Raw genomic sequence first — 17,912 nt, forward strand, 5'->3', positions numbered from 1 at the left:
TGCTGTGTACGGACGCAGGAGGAGCTGGCCACTGTTCGCAAACAGCTGAACGTGTTGATGGCCGCAGTCAGCCATCTTCAGGCTGCTGCCTCGTAGTGTACCTGCAATGGGGAGTCTGATGCGTCGCATGGTACACCCCAGGTGTTACATGCTTCACCCACTGTCCCTGCTGTCGAGACATCTTCGCGGGTACCGGACGCGGTTGGGCCACCCTCTCCCCAAGGAGAGTGGCGGGTTCAGCGGCGTTCACGGCGCACGAGGCGGAGGGTCAATGTGGAGGCTGGCCGTGTGGCATCGCCCGCTCTGCCTGTGAGTGGACATGTGGCCGCTCCTTCAGCAAGGTCCGAGCAGGCACACGGGGGGAGGGGTTTATTAGTTATTGGGAGCTCTAACGTTAGGCGGGCGATGGAGCCCCTTAGGGAAATAGCGAAAAGGTCGGGGAAGAAGGCCAGTGTTCACTCTGTCTGCTTGCCAGGGGGTCTCATCCGAGATGTGGAGGAGGCCCTGCCGGCGGCGATAGTGAGCACAGGGTGTACCCGACTACAAATTGTTGCTCATGTCGGCACCAATGACTCTTGCCGTCCGGGTTCAGAGGTCATCATCAGTTCGTACAGGCGGTTGGCGGAATTGGTGAAGGCGGAAAGCCTCCCACGCGGGGTGGAATCAGAACTAACTATTTGTAGTATCGTTCCCAGAACCGATCACGGTCCTCTGGTTTGGAGCCGAGTGGAAGGCTTAAACCAGAGGCTCAGACGATTCTGCGGAGATCTGGGGTGCGAATTTCTCGACCTCCGCTATCGGGTGGAGAAATGTAGGGTCCCCCTGAATCGGTCAGGAGTGCACTACACGCCGGAAGCGGCTACAAGGGTAGCGGAGTACGTGTGGAGTGCACATGTTGGTTTTTTAGGTTAGAGAATTCCCTCCCTAGGCCCGACAAGACGCCTCCTGAGACGCAGCAAGGTAGGAGTAGGCAAAATGCAACAGGGAATAACATTATTAATGTGCTAATAGTAAACTGCAGGTGCGTCTATAGAAAGGTCCCAGAATTGCTCTCATTAATAAACGGTCACAACGCCCATATAGTACTAGGGACAGAAAGTTGGCTGAAACCAGACGTAAACAGTAATGAAATCCTAAACTCAGATTGGAAGGTATACCGCAGAGACAGGCTGGACAGTGAAGGGGGAGGCGTGTTTATAGCAATAAGAAGTGCAATAGTATCGAAGGAAATTGACGGAGATCCGAAATGTGAAATGATTTGGATAAAGGTCACGGTTAAAGCAGGCCCAGACATGGTAATTGGATGTCTCTATAGGCCCCATGGCTCAGCAGCTGTTGTGGCTGAGCACCTGAAGGATAATTTGGATAATATTTCGAGTACATTTCCCCACCATGTTATAGTTCTGGGTGGAGATTTTAATTTGCCGGATATAGACTGGGAGACTCAAACGTTCATAACGGGTGGCAGGGACAAATAATCCAGTGAAACTTTTTTAAGTGTTTTATCTGGAAACTACCTTGAGCAGTTAAACAGAGAAACGACTCGTGACGATAATATATTAGACCTTATGGTGACAAACAGAACCGAACTATTTGAGACAGTTAATGCAGAACAGGGAATCAGCGATCATAAAGCGGTTACTGCATCGATGATTTCAGCCGTAAACAGAAATATTAAAAAAGTTAGTAAGATTTTTCTGTTTAGCAAAAGTGACAAAAGGCAGATTACAGAGTAACTGACGGCTCAACACAAAAGTTTTGTCTCAAGTACAGATAGTGTTGAGGATCAGTGGACAAAGTTCAAAACCATCGTACAATATGCGTTAGATGTGTATGTGCCAAGCAAGATCGTAAGAGATGGAAAAGAGCCACCGTGGTACAACAACCGAGTTAGGAAACTGCTGGGGAAGCAAAGGGAACTTCACAGAAAACATAAACATAGCCAAAGACTTGCAGACAAACTAAATTTACGTGAAGCGAAATGTAGTGTGAGGAAGGCTATGCGAGAGGCGTTCAATGAATTCGAAAGTAAAATTCTATGTACTGAATTTGCAGAAAATTCTAAGAAATTTTGGTCTTATGTCAAAGCGGTAGGTGGCTCAAAACAAAATGTCCAGACACTCTGTGACCAAAATGGTACTGAACCAGAGGATGACAGACTAAAGGCCGAAATACTAAATGTCTCTTTCCAAAGCTGTTTCACAGAGGAAGACTGCACTGTAGTTCCTTCTCTAGATTGTCGCACAGATGACAAAATAGTAGATATCGAAATAGACGACAGAGGGACAAAGAAACAATTAAAATGGCTCAAAAGAGGAAAGGCCGCTGGACCTTATGGGATACCAGTTCGATTGTACACAGAGTACGCGAAGGAACTTGCCCCCCTTCTAGCAGCGGTGTACCGTAGGTCTCTAGAAGAGCGTAGCGTTCCAAAGGATTGGAAAAGGGCACAGGTCATCCCCGTTTTCAAGAAGGGACGTCGAACAGATGTGCAGAACTATAGACCTATATCCCCAACGTCGATCAGTTGTAGAATTTTGGAACACGTATTATGTTCACGTATAATGACTTTTCTGTAGACAAGAAATCTACTCTGTAGGAATCAGCATGGGTTTCGAAAAAGACGGTCGTGTGAAACCCAGCTCGCGCTATTCGTCCACGAGACTCAGAGAGCCATAGACACGGCTTCACAGGTAGATGCCGTGTTTCTTGACTTCCGCAAGGCGTTCGATACACTTCCCCACAGTCGTTTAATGAACAAAGGAAGAGCATATGGACTATCAGACCAATTGTGTGATTAGATTGAGGAGTTTCTAGATAACAGAACGCAGCATGTCATTCTCAATGGAGAGAAGTCTTCCGAAGTAAGAGTGATATCAGGCGTGCCGCAGTGGAGTGTCGTAGGGCCGTTGCTATTCACAATATACATAAATGACCTTGTGGATGACATCGTAAGTTCACTGAGGCTTTTTGCAGATGATGCTGTGGTGTATCGAGAGGTTGTAACAAAGGAAAATTGTCCTGAAATGCAGGAGGATCTGCAGCGAATAGACGCATGGTGCAGGGAATAACAATTGAATCTCAATGTAGACAAGTGTAATGTGCTGCGAATACATAGAAAGATAGTTCCCTTATCATTTACCTACAAAATAGCAGGTCTGCAACTAGAAGCAGTTAATTCCATAAATTGTCTGGGTGTACGCATTAGGAGTGATTTAAAATGGAATAAAGTTCATCGTTGGTAAAGCAGATGCCAGACTGAGATTCATTGGAAGTATCCTAAGGAAATGCAATCCGAAAACAAAGGAAGTAGTTTACAGTACGCTTGTTCGCCCACTGATTGAATGCTGCTCAACAGTGTGGGATCCGTACCAGATAGGATTGATAGAGAAGATCCAACGGAGAGCAGCGCGCTTCGTTACAGGATCATTTAATAATCGCGAAAGCGTTACGGAGATGATAGATAAACTCCAGTAGAAGACTCTGCAGGAGAGACGCTCAGTAGCTCGGTACGGGCTTTTGTTAAAGTTTCGAGAACATACCTTCACCGAAGAGTCAAGCAGTATATTGCTCCCTCCTACGTATATCTCGCAAAGAGACCATGAGGATAAAATGAGAGAGATTACAGCCCCACAGAAGCATACCGACAATCCTTCTTTCCACGCACAATACGAGACTGGAATAGAAGGGAGAACCGATAGAGGTACTCAGGGTACCCTCCGCCACACACCGTCAGGTGGCGTGCGGAGTATGGATGTAGATGTAGATGTAGAATGGTAGCAAAACGAAATTTCTGGACGTGAATGAGTATCAGTTTAGGGGGGGAGGAAGGTAATGCACAAATTCCTACCCTGAAAAAATGTAACCAATGATACTGACAGGCAATTATTAGTTTTTAAGTACTTTTTACCTCAAATACCTGTGGTAATAAGACTGTCTACCAACATCACTTTTTTTGACACTTAAGCGGAAATAATCATACTAAACTCATGCATTTTCTAGACCTTAGGAATATGTTGTATTACTTGAATTACATCTTTTCGCAATGTGCAAGGCATACTCCATAATCAACACAATTCAAAACGTTTACATTCAACACGACATGGCCAAAGATGGTGGTGGTGAAATAAGACAGAGACGAAGCATGTCCAAAGAGATAAATGAAAGATTGGTAACTCGGAGATAAAAACATTGGCCAAACTTGAAATTTTTAACAAAATGAAATTGCCACTCCTATCATAGAGACACCCAGTGTACTTTCTCCGCCTACCCGTTCTCTCATGTCTGTTTAACATTGAGTTTATTTTTGCCCTTTCATGTTGGCGCCTTTGCTGTTAGGGTAGTCATCAAAGTAAATATACCAAGCAAGGGAAGCCGTAAGCCGACCTACCTGCAAGCCAGGTACCTCAGCCCAGAAGTCGTTCCGTTTCACCTGTGGATGCTCTGACTCGCTCCACTCAGTTGTTTCTTCCTTGCTGTAACCGAGTTTAACGATTCCACACTTATCTTGGTCCTGGTGACAGGAGCTAACTTTTTGACTGGATAGTAGACGATGAGTTCTCGAATACATGTTGTGTAGGTCAGTATTGAGGGTGGGCGGGGAAATGAGGGAGGTGGGGTAAGTTCTGCTCCCCCCCTCCCCCACCCCCCATAGAGGAATCAAGGACATGCACTCTCATTCGTTTGAGAATTATTACACATTTCTAGAAAGGAGTGTCTACGCTTTTACAAAGTCTCATATTAGTGCTGCCAAGGGCAAAGGTAAATACACATTTGGTTGTTCGTGCATAGGAAATTTTGTCCTTTCCTTGGCATAGCGGTTGAGCCTACGCTGCCTGGCGGCCAATGAGAATGTGAACCCTTACACAACACTTCCGAAAGAGCGCTCAAACCATCCTCTGGCTCATGATCATATGACTCTTACCAGGATGCAGAAACGGACTTCCGACACAGAGCCGCACGCCAGTAGCCACTACATCCCTTTCTTCCCACTCAGCGAAACATACACATTACAATAATATACCTGGCCGACATCCATCCCCAAACCTGGCATCAACACTCTCTCGCCTGGCAGCTGAGCTAAATCTCAATAGTATGTTTCCTCCAGTCCGTGGACAAACAGCATCTCTGCTGAGACTAAATTCAAGGTAATATGTAAGAGGAACTGTATTAGTTATGGAAAAATTAAACTACGATATTTTACTGTAAGTCTGCTTGTGTATGGTTAATCTGTTAATCCAAATGCAATAGTCGGGAAGTGGAAATTGTATTTTCTGAAGTGGTAAACAGAAAAAAAGTCGTGAAATTACCGGGTCATGAAGTAGGCACCTACTCCTTCTCTACACAGTATGCAGTCACAAATTTGCAAAACCAGAATTTCAGTTGGCATGGAGGTGTAGTTCTACTCTACGGTTTGAAGGTATTCTTGTGATGTTTCTCACAATCATGAGGTCGTGTGTCTGGTCCGTTACGCGTTTTATTCAGACAAATTAAGAAATGTAACTTCCGAAATATATTTGCTTCAGATTTAATTAAATCAACATAGTTATAAATAGAAAACATGTAAATAATGCAAAAAATCCACTAACTTGGTCAGATTCGAAGCGCTGTAATCTGACGAGTTATGTGAAATTTGTTGCGGTTCGTGTCACGTGAAAGTAAGAGATACGTGGACGAACAAGATATTATTTGTAGAGTATTCACGTGGAAGTGACTACGAGAAAGCAGCATTATCGCTGACGCTCTATCTATTCCTTAAACTAAGAGAGCTTTGGTTTGGTGTTAACTATTGTGAATAGATATTGTCTACCTTCTGATTTTAGTGAGTATGGACGAATGAATTACGGCTTAAGAGAGAAGGCATTGTAGGGAGATACCCAACTTCAAATAAAGTATAAACAATGCGTTGATTGCGTAAATTATTCTTCATATCATGGTGTCACATTTTCAAATACTTGTGCATGCCTACGAGACATTCCTTTGGACTTTGGAATCTCGACCTGCTAACTCTATACGGTAATTAACTTGAAGACTTTTAAACAAATCCACTTCGACGGACGGGCTTCCATAGTAGGGGAGTGTCGGACCGTAGTTAAAACGGTGTAAGATTCCTTCAGATTCAGCACACAGTTCAACAACTGGCAGAGACATCGAGTACAGTTTAGAGTCAGCGTGAACCGGCCGATCTATGGACTACCATGCACAATCCCTTGAACATAAACGTCGTCTAGTGGTATCTGTTCGGTTAGTTATTCATTACGAATACCTAAACTCTTTTCTTCGAGAGACAGAATACTAAATAGCTAATTCCTTGATTCAGTTATAACATAATAATAATAATAAAATCAAAATAGTAATTAAATGAATAACAATAATAATAAAAGAAGTTCATCGAGGTTACCTTTTGTCTCTGCAAGGAAATTTTCAACACAGATCTCCATATAATAAGTGGGTGACTCCTCGCATCAATCATTACAAAAAAAAATGGTTCAAATGGCTCTGAGCACTATGGGACTTAAATTTTTTGGTCATCAGTCCCCTAGAACTTAGAACTACTTAAACCTAACTAACCTAAGGACAGCACACAACACCCAGTCATCACGAGGCAGAGAAAATCCCTGACCCAGCCGGGAATCGAACCCGGGCGTGGGAAGCGAGAACGCTACCGCACGACCACGAGCTGCGGACCAATCATTACATCTCAGTAAAATTTTAACAATTTCCCTTCAGGTGAGGGGGAGTTTGAATGGCATCCTATGTCACAGGACGTCTAGAAGTGGTATGAAAATTGAATAATTGCTAAATTTTGACTTATGGTAACTTTCTTCCTCTGAGTGACATGAAGTAATCACGACAAAGACAATTTTGAAAGCTAGTTAGATTAAATGAAAAAGTATTGATATATCTGCCAGGTTAAGTTTTTGTGATTTGTGTATGTGTTAGTGTTGTAATAGACTAATGAATATGTGATTTGTTTCATGTCCTTCCACTACCAATATTTTCTGTTGCAGGGAGGCGATATCTTGTGAATGTGGAGCACTACCAGTAGCATCACTTCTCATCGAAAGCTTGATCAAGAAAAGACTTTGGCTATTTTCTTTCAGTGCCTTATCATAAGAATCTCAAATTGACAGAATTAGTAGAACTATAGACTTACATGGGTTGAGGGTAATAATTTGCTAGTACTTTGAAGTAGAATAGTATTTATTTATTTGAGATGTACTGTGAATTTCTAATAACATATTCCAAAGTGAATATTTTGGGTGTTAGAGATTACTGAATTGCGTGTGTCTAAAGTTTACCTAAGGTGTCCAGTGCCTTTGTGCAAATATAGAGCGTACCCTTTTTAATTTTTGTGTGTATGTATAATGGTTACAATCCATAGCCAATACAAAATGGAACAAAATAAGGATGTACACAATTTTGAGGCGGCATCTACTCAGAATGTGGTAGCTGAACATGGTGAAGCTAGACCTCCATCATCGGATCAGTCAGATATGTCCATTGTGGACAGACTTCTGAGTGAACTGGGTTCTTCACGTGAAACAGAAAATGTACGAACTAGGGCAGTACAAGATACTATCGCCAGAATGCCCATTGATTTTCAGAAACTAACGGTGCAAGGTATGAAGAACAGAAAAAACCTTAAAGAAGAGGCGTCACAAATAATAATCTGGAAGAAACTGTTAGAAGATAACTAAAAGAGGTATCTTCACAGATGAAGAATGTGAAGAAAGAAGTAAAAGACGAAATAAAGATTGTATTAAATGTAGTTCAAATCTTGAAGGCACAACAAGAAGATCTTATTACACAAGTGCCTTCTTTGTCTATAAAGAATGAAACAATTACCAAGGAAGTTCAAGAATTGTACAAAACTGTTGCTGAAGTGAAACGGAAGCAAGAAGGAAGCTATTCAACAGATGAGAAAAGTAATGGATGATGTCACTGAAAAACAACAATCATGAGATGAAAAATTAGATAATTGCTTCAGGGTGTGTGAAATTCATTGCACACTTAATCAACGAAACACATGCTGCTTATGAACAAATATTAGAACAGTTGGTACAAGAAAAAAAGGATCAGTAAGCACTGTAGTTGAGAAGAAAATAGAGGAAGCAATAAATTCTAGTATGATCGACATCCCTTGGATCAAAAGAATAGTAACTGAGGGAATGGATGCAAAGCATATAAAATTTTTATAAGGGAATTTTCACACATGCCAGACGAGTTGAAGGAGACCTGTCAAGTGTCGCCTGTGAACAACAGACAGGAAGAAGTATCGATTAATCCTTGGTTAATGTCACCACCAGCCCAGAAAGTAACAACAGATCCACTTACATTCAAGAAGACTACAGAAAACGAGGGGATAATTTTGGACAAACTGTAAGATACGACGAAGAGAGTACACGTGGTGAGCGGAAGCTACTTAAATACCATCAGTTCCAAACATTTTGTCCGGAAAAGAAGACAATACATCTGTTTGTGTTGATAAGGAGTTTTAATGAGTTGTTACCAACAGATCGGGTCGAGTACCGAAAGATGCAGCATGTAGCAGGATTTATGCATGGAGAAAGCAAAATTTGGGTTTTTGATTCAATAAAACTTGCACTACACATGAAGAGTTTGAGCGAGCATTCCTTTCGAAGTACTGGCCGCGGGTTGGACAAAAGAGGCTAAGAAAGAAGTACTAAATGCAGAACTATTTACAGCGACATCTGGAGGATTGCGTAAATATTTCGCAAAATGCCTGAACAAATCAAAAAGCTGGATAAAGTGATGAGCGAAGAAGATATCATCCAGATATTTAAATAAGAGGAAAACTCATGATGATCCCAGAACATGATACTGAAGAATTTTTGTGAACTTTGGACACATATGACGTAATCCAAGAGGGCGACAAAAATCGTGCAGAGAATTATGGACAGACGACATGCGAAAATGTCAACGGTCTTAGACAAATTATTGGAGCGTAGCCTTTGGCATCAAATGAGATGCGAGTGCAGCCACAGATGATCATGTAGGGAAATAACGAAAGACAATACGGTTACAGGCAAAATTATAGTTTGAATTGAGGTAGAAACGGAAGATCTGAGAGGAAATATCATCCAGATTATGTAAGGTACAACAGTAGAAGTTAAACCTGGAACAATAACCAAGTAAACGTACAAGAACGAAGTACGAGTGTACCATTGAATGCAGATGCGACAGACCGCCGTCAGGACACTCCTGTAATAACAGAAGTACGCGAACTGGAATACCAACAAAAATCAGAAACGCCTAAGGAACTGCACCATCCCCAGTGTTAGGATCGAAAAGAATTGGTGGGGGGGGGGGGGGGGGAGGGGGCAATGATAGTAAATTGTATGCTACCATACGACAGCCATTTATGAAGAGATGAATTACTCTCAGAACAGACAAGGTGTCAAGTTGAGGAGAGGCTGTCTTATCAGCAGTTACGGGCAAAAATGAAAATAAAGTAAAGACCATTCTGGACACAGATGCAACAGTAAATGCGGTTTCAGCCATTTTGTTTAACGAATTGAGCAAGGAAACAAAGTTTCCTGTACATCCAGTTAGTAATTGGTGCTTTTGAGACAAGTCCAAGATCATTAGGAGATATGCACTTATAATTGTCTGTTTGAGGAATGGAGACTATAAAGGCGCATTTCTAATTGCTGAGGGATTAATTGCAGACAGTATCCTGCGCCCGTTTTTTTATTTTTTTTTTTATTTTTTTAAGGGAAACAAGTGCAGACATAGATTCTGCATGTGGTATCTTGAGAATGAGATACTGAGGTACTACTTTTCCAGACAGGAAATATACACTACTGGCCACCGTAAATGCAACACCCCGAAGGAAGCATCCGAATCAAGTGAAATTTACACCATGGGTTTGCAGCGATGAGATATGCAACTGATTAGAATTTCAGCGCAGACGCACATCACGTGCGCCTGTGGCGCCACATCATAGCGCCATTTAAGACTTGGCGATTTCGACGAGTGTACGTTCGGCACGTGTGTTTACCTTGTGGTTGTTTCACAAGACGATCAGTTATGCCTCGTAGACAACAGCGAACATCTTTTGATCAAGTATCCGAGTTCGACAGAGGAAGGATAGTGGCTTACCGAGATTGTGGATTATCATACAGAGAAATCGCTAGTCGTGTTGGACGAAACCAAACAACTGTAATGCGGATATGTGACCGTTGGATGCAGGAGGGTACGACGGACCGACGTGGTCGAACGCATTCACCTCGGCGCACCACTACACGTGCTGATAGGCAAATTGTGCGCATGGCAGTGACGGATCGCTCAGTGACATCCCGAACCATAGCACAGCACATTGCGTCTGTAACGCATCATCCAGTGTCTGCGCGTACCATTCGACGCCGTTTACAGCAGAGTGGTCTGTCCGCAAGACGTCCATTGCTTCGTCTACCATTGACGCAGAACCACAGACGTCTCCGTCGCCAATGGTGTGATGACCGACGGATGTGGACGGCAGAATGGAATGACGTTGTCTTTACTGTCGAGGCACGCTTCTGTCTGCAGCACCACGATGGTCGGATTCGAGTGTGGAGACACCGTGGAGAGAGGATGCTGGAGAGCTGCATTATGCACCGCCACACTGGTCTTGCACCGGGTATTATGGTATGGGGCGGTATTGGATATTACTCTCGCACGCCTCTAGTACGCATTGCAGGTACTTTAAATAGCCGGCGCTACATATACGAGGTGCTGGAGCCAGTTGTCCTTCCTTACCTTCAGGGCTCAGCCACAGCCATATATCAACAGGATAATGCGCGACCACACGTGGCATGCATTGTCCAAAGGTTCTTCGTCAATAACCAGTTTGAATTGCTTCCCTGGCCGGCTCGCTCTCCGGATCTTTCGCCGATAGAAAACATGTGGTCCACGGTTGCTCAACGAGTGACCCAGATTACATCCCCAGCTGCCACACCAGATGATCTTTGGCAACGTGTGAAAGCTGCTTGGGCTGCTGTACCCCAGGAACACATCCAACGTCTCTTTGACTCAATGCCGAGACGTGTGGCAGCGGTGATCTCCAACAATGGCGGCTACTCTGGCTACTGATTCTGGCAGGAACCACATGTCACAGACGTCTGTACACGTAATCATCTGATACTTGGTCAACATGTTATCTACAAAATAAATCTTGTTCTGCTACCTCTTGTCTTTCTTGGTGTTGCATTTACGGTGGCCAGCAGTGTACATTGGATGTATTGCAAGGGAGCTCACATTTAGCTGGTAAAAAGCTATGGACCGAACATGTGTCCAGAAGAGGAAAAATTAACAGATCTGAGTGAGTTAGTTAACCATTTACAACAAAATATTACCGAATCGCCCCAGCTGAGTACTGAACAGATGGAACAACTGAACAGATTGTAGTCTAGATTTATCAGTGTAATTAATGAGAGTCCCAGAGTAAATAAGTGGCTACGTATATAAATTAGATGTCAAACCACATAAGACTTATTGACAAAGTTATTAACCTGTCCCATGGAGGCTACGATCAGCTGTAGATCAAGAGGTACAAACAATGTTAAATTGGGATATGATTGAACCTTCAAGAAGTCCATATTCTAGCCCCCTTTGGTAGTTCAAAAACTGAAAGTAAAAGTTCATCTTGTACTGGATACATATGTAATCAATACTATAATATTACCAGTGTGAATGCATCCAGAGAATACCAACGAATTAATTCAATGGTTTGAAGGGGCAGCCTGTTTGACCAGCATTGACTTACAGCCTCATACTGGCAAATAAAACTGTATGAAAGCTTCAGGAATTACACTGCATTCATTTATGCTGGACAAAGTTATCAGATTAAAGTTTTGCACTTCAGACTCAACATAAGAGCATAAGTCTTTTTTGCAGTTTCAGATTATGTCCTAGGCCCTGAACTGAGAAGCAACCCAACTTTATTTGTACATGACATTTTGATTGCTACAAGATCATGGGATGATCAACTCAAAACTTTGGAAAAATGAACCACAAAATTTGAAGAATCGGGAACCACAGCTAACTTGCAGAAACATCACTTCAGCTTGATTTGGATTAAATTTTTAGACAATATTATTCATTAAAAAGGTATTTTACTGGACGTGAAGAAGACCAGTGCAATGTTGCGGCCCGTCAATGGTCGAACCAGGGACTCCAGCTGGCAGAGCTGAAGCTGGGGCCCACCACGCCGTTTATTGTCAAGAGGCTGAGCAAGTTCAGTAGTGTCAAGGGGCAGTGCTGAGTGATACAGCGGTACTAGGAAGTACTCCTTCATTCAGCAAGTTTACAGAAGCATAATGTTGGCACACCACCCACACGCTGTTCTATGAGTCCAGCTGTCTCAGCTCTTTAGGATTGCCGACGCCACTGCTGCGATCATCGAGGCCGCTCGACGATGGAAGTGAGCCGCGCTCGCCTAGTCGCCGCCCACCGAGGCGTAGCGACTGGCGCCGCTCTACTGCCCGCGATTCCGGAGACTATTACAGTCCCTGGTCCCCGCCACCCTCTGCCCCGTTTGGCCTGCTATGTCCATCCATGGGATGAAGGTGGTTTTACTGGTCACCGCGGCACTTTGGCACTGCTACTCCCAGGACAGAACTGGACTCAAACCCCCATCCTCCTGGACGACGTGCTGAAACTTGCCACTAGTGGTGCTTGTCGGATGGCAACACCCGCCACTGTCCCCAATGCTGTTTCAGCGCTGCTGCGCCTCGTGGAGCATATGACTCGCCTGGACCCCCGTACGCCAGGTGGGAAGCGAACATGGCTTGTTTTGGACCCACTGCAGACTGCTGTCACTGCCCTCCTTCAGGCAGACTGTGCAATCTCTAAGTCTCCGGCTGTTGTTCCGTCCCGCCCCAGTGTTGTGTCCCCAGAGGCGGAATACAGCCCGAACAAGTGCATAGAAACAAAGTACAGGCTTACACAGAATATTCACAATATCGCCACCAGACTGGCCCCTACAAGCGTGGACCAGCACAGGTGCGACTCGACTCTCGACTGACCTGGCACACCCCCTCAAGCTTAAAGAGCCTGACGTTTTATACTGCATTCCCCTCGCTTCTGATATAGTGTCAGAGAGAGACAGAAACTATGGCAGGGGTAAATTCCCATACGTCAGCCTCTGACACATCGCTACTCCCGGCTCTGGCCTACTGCCTCGCCTCATACATCGCAATAACTTAAAGCAACGCTGCAGTTTCCTGCCTCGCTGTTACTCCACTCCAAACACATCGTACGTGCAACATGTCCCTGCAGCATCGCGTCATGTTTACCCTGCCTGACCTACTTGCCGCCGACTTCATAGCCCAACCGCGCGTTTACTGAACTTTAACAAAATTCACCTTTCCTACGACTAAGACTAATACTAATGCAGCACACCTCTCTCCTTTCAACAAGATTCGTCCCGAATCGAAATATAATAGCCGTAATCTTTCGCTGCGTAAACATACTTTATTCACAAAACTTATAAGCTACCGACTAAAACTAACGAGAACATAAAAACATTAACGCTACCCCTATACATTGTTTACACTGGTTACCAGTGGCTGAAGTGCTCACTGTCATTATTCTGTCGGTGAGATGTGTTACAATACTTCATTAATCGTGATAGATCCTTCCTGTACGTTAATAAAGGAATGGAACGTTTATAAAAACTCTGGATTTAACGTGGAGTTTAAATATGTCAGATTCTGCACCGGTAATATCTCCAGAACCCCTTCCGGATAAAATAACATTCCCTGTGACAAAGTTAAAGCTCGTTTCACCCGTACGTGATGTTGGAAGACGGAAATCCTTCCCCACGATTTCACAAACCGAACTATGTATAATAATTCCATCCTCCCGCAGTTGCAACTGTAGTGGACTGTTAAGGCAGCCAGTCCACATTGAAGTAGCCGAAAGGGCAAGCGTCAACGCACGCCGTCTGGCGTTAAGTCTGGAACAGGATTCGTAATGAATGTGATAAAGAAAAGAACGTAGCTACTAGAACACTTAACTTTTATATCGTCCTTTGGTATACAGCATTCTTGATGATACAACTGAGACTATCTTGAGATACATGCAATGGTACAAATGGCGCCTTGCTAGGTCGTAGCCATTAACTTAGCTGAAGGCTATTCTAACTGTCTCTCGGCAAATGAGAGAAAGGCTTCGTCAGTGTAGTCGCTAGCAACGTAGTCGTACAACTGGGGCGAGTGCTAGTACGTCTCTCGAGACCTGCCGTGTGGTGGCGCTCGGTCTGCGATCCTGACAGTGGCGACACGCGGGTCCGACATGTACTAATATACCGCGGCCGATTTAAGCTACCACCTAGCAAGTGTGGTGTCTGGCGGTGACACCACAGCAACCTCCTTATTTTATCCACTCTCTGATTGATACAACAAGTGACCATCACCCATATCGACGTAAATACCGAATTTAACCAATGCCTCCCTACCTTCCGGAAGTAGGAATGTGGCGATAACACCTCTTTCTCACAATCTGAGCCCTCCTTAATCCCCAGGAACAGTCCAACTTCGCATGTACTACTATCCGAAAAAACTCGTCGATTAGGGCAAATCATCACTCGTCCATGCGTATAATGCTCCAACTCCGCAATAGTAGTGCTCCATGAGCTTCTCTGTTGGGCGAAATAAAAAGTACGTCTTGTGTCCTAAACTGCACCCATTTCCCGATCTCCTTCCATTTCACTGGGTATGAATGAATATTGTAACACTCATAACGTGAATCAGCTCCGACTACTGGAAAATTGACATCGATGTAAACTCGCTCTCCATCCGTCCTCACTTGTACCAATGACACATGATAGAATATTGGTATAGCGGTCCATGTTACTTCCACTACATGTTCCACAGCTTCGTACGGCATCCTCAAAAATTCCCGATAGTACACTCAGTCCCTATCGAATTCTCTGAAAATAGTTTCCCCCACAATGACAAAACGAGAACAACAAACAAGAAAACGCAACTATTATCGGATCCACCAAAGCACAAAAAGAACCGCAAATTACCCATTGATACAAAAACAAAAAATGTAAACATGCCATACAATATTACACATATAATAATTTTCTCCCTCCGTGACCGTAACGCATATGGAACGTTATGCGTCTGCTGTTGTTCCTCCGCCACGATCTCCTTCTTCCGTTTGCTTCGTCTAGCCTCTGCAATTGGGTCACTTCCTTGTAACTGAGATAATCCGTCCACCATTCCTTTAAAAGGCTTTACTCTACTGACGTGGATAATTGATGTTTTTGTGGACAGCTGCACTTTAACATTTACAGGCAAAGTCATCTCCACGACCTGGTATGGTTCGTGATACTTCGCCAAGAATTTTTTCGTCTTTTCCTTAGGTGTACATGGATTCGTTATCAGTACCCATTGACCTACCCTGTACTGTGGTAAAGGTCCCAATCGCTTATTCTCTTCTTCCTGCCTTACAAACGCTTTCGTATTGGCCTTCTGTACCCTCTTCCAGACTTCCCGTATTGTCAGTGCAAATTTCCTCACTGCATTCCCTTTAGCTCCCGATTTCGGAAATAGAACGTCAAACGATGATGGCATCTTTCTTCCATAGACCACCTCGAACGGTGACATTCCGACACCCGAATGTATTTTGGTATTATAACTCGATGCCACGTACGAAATTTAAACGTCCCAATTATCATGGTTTCCATTCACACAATAACTTTGTATTTTTGCAAATGTCTTAGGTACTCGCTCTATTCTCCCATTCGCCTGCGGATGAAATCGACTGGTCAGTAACTTTTTAATTCTCAATAACCGACACAACTGTGTCATTAATTCAGACATGAAGTCCGTTCCCTGATCTGTAACTATGGTATTAGGCACCCCAAACTTCAATAACCAGTTATTGACTAAAGCTTGCGCCACCGTACTTGCCTGTTGGTCTGGTATTCCGACCATGGCTAGAAACCGCGAAAAGTGATCAATTATAGCTAGAACGTAACGATTCCCTGCCGCCGGCTGGAGTGGCCGAGCGGTTCTAGGCGCTACAGTCTGGAAACGCGCGACCGCTACGGTCGCAGGTTCGAATCCTGCCTCGGGCATGGATGTGTGTGATGTCCTTAGATTAGTTAGGTTTAAGTAGTCCTAAGTAGTAGGGAACTGATGACCTCAGAAGTTAAGTCCCATAGTGCTCAGAGCCGAATCCCTGCCAGTGTTTTGTTTTATGGCTTGCAGATATCTAGACCGATAAACTCGAAAGGTTTCGAAGCCTCCGGTAACCGTTGCAATGGAATTCTTGCGCACGTCACATCCGCTCGCTACGCACACTGTACACAATTTTCAACTTATTGTTCCACATCCATTCTCCGTGTGCGCCACCAAAATCGTTCTGCCACACGTCTTTCCTTTGCTCGACGACCCCCATGCCCTGAAAGCATATGACCGTGGGTCTGCTTTAAGACTTCCTCTGTCAAACTCCTTGGTACCACAACCCGTGGTCCACACCTGGTAACTCTACACAATAAATTTCCCTCCACAATGAAATGTGGTTGAGTTCTAAAACCCCGGCACTCTTCATCTTCAGCTTGTGCCCTTTGCAATTCCGCGACACTCTTACCCATTACTCCTAATCCGTTTAACTTGTGACTTCAAGCATTTGTATTCCCGTGTTTCTTCCTTGGCTTATGAATTACTTGAAAGTGAAACTCACTTAATTTAAGAGCCCGCCGTGTTAACCGACTAGAAGGATCCTTGAATCCCAGTAACCATCTCAGCGCCGCATGATCGGTCACGACCTTAAACTTCCTACCATAAAGGTAACAAGGAAAATACTTTACTCCATATATTACAGCCAAAATCTCCTTTTCCGTTGTGGAATAACTCCTATCTGCCCTATTTAAACGTCTGAAGCATACGCCACCCAATGCTCCTGTCTCTTTAGCATTTGCCCCAGAACACATCCTACTGCACCATTTGAAGCGTCACACGATAAGATAAATTCTTCTTCAAAATCGGAAACACCAATACCGGACCAGAAACTAATCTCATTTTTAATTCATCGAAAGCTTCCTGGCGTTCCTCTGTCCACTGAAATTTAACCACTTTCTTTAATAGCTTTGTTAACGGCTTGGCTATTTTAGCAAAATCCTTTACAAATTTACGATAATATGAACATAACCCAATATACGATTGTAACTGCTTCGTTGTACGTGGTGTCGGAAAATTCTGTACTGCCTCTGTTAACCGAGGATCAGTTTGAACCACTTGTTCACAGATTACATGACCTAAATATTTGACCTGCGTCTGCGCAAAATTACATTTTTCTAAACTTAATGTTAACCGTGCCGACCGAAATCTTTCAAAGACTTCTCTTCAACGCGATACATTTTCTGGTATATCCTTCAAAAATAGTATGTCATCTAGGTAAACTATACATGTCTTTGGTTTCAATCCCCTTAAAATCTCATCTAATAATCGCTGAAAAGTGGCCTTTCCATTCTACAACCCGAACGGCATACGTATATACTAACAGTGTCCCCCCGTAACAGTAAAAGCTGTCTTTGCCCTTCCCTCTAGCGCTACTTCCAACTGGTGGTATCCACTCCGTAAATCCAACGTCGTAAAATACTTATATTGTCCAGGGTTATCCAATGCGTCCGTGATATTCGGAATCGGATATGCGTCCGAAATGGTTTTCGCATTCAGAAACCTATAATCAGAACAAAACCGATATTTCCTTCTACCATCCACCGACTTCTTAGGTACGAGAACTACATTGCTTGAATACAGACTATCGCTATGCTCTATGCTTCCATCCCACTGTTCTATAAACTCCTCTAGTAGCGGTTGCAGCAGACGTGCTACCCTACATGTTTTCATAAACACTGGTGTATTATGTTCCATTGTTATGTGATGCTACAT

The sequence above is a fragment of the Schistocerca nitens genome, chromosome 1 (genome assembly GCF_023898315.1).
Source record: "Schistocerca nitens isolate TAMUIC-IGC-003100 chromosome 1, iqSchNite1.1, whole genome shotgun sequence".
Taxonomy (NCBI): Eukaryota; Metazoa; Arthropoda; class Insecta; order Orthoptera; family Acrididae; genus Schistocerca; species Schistocerca nitens.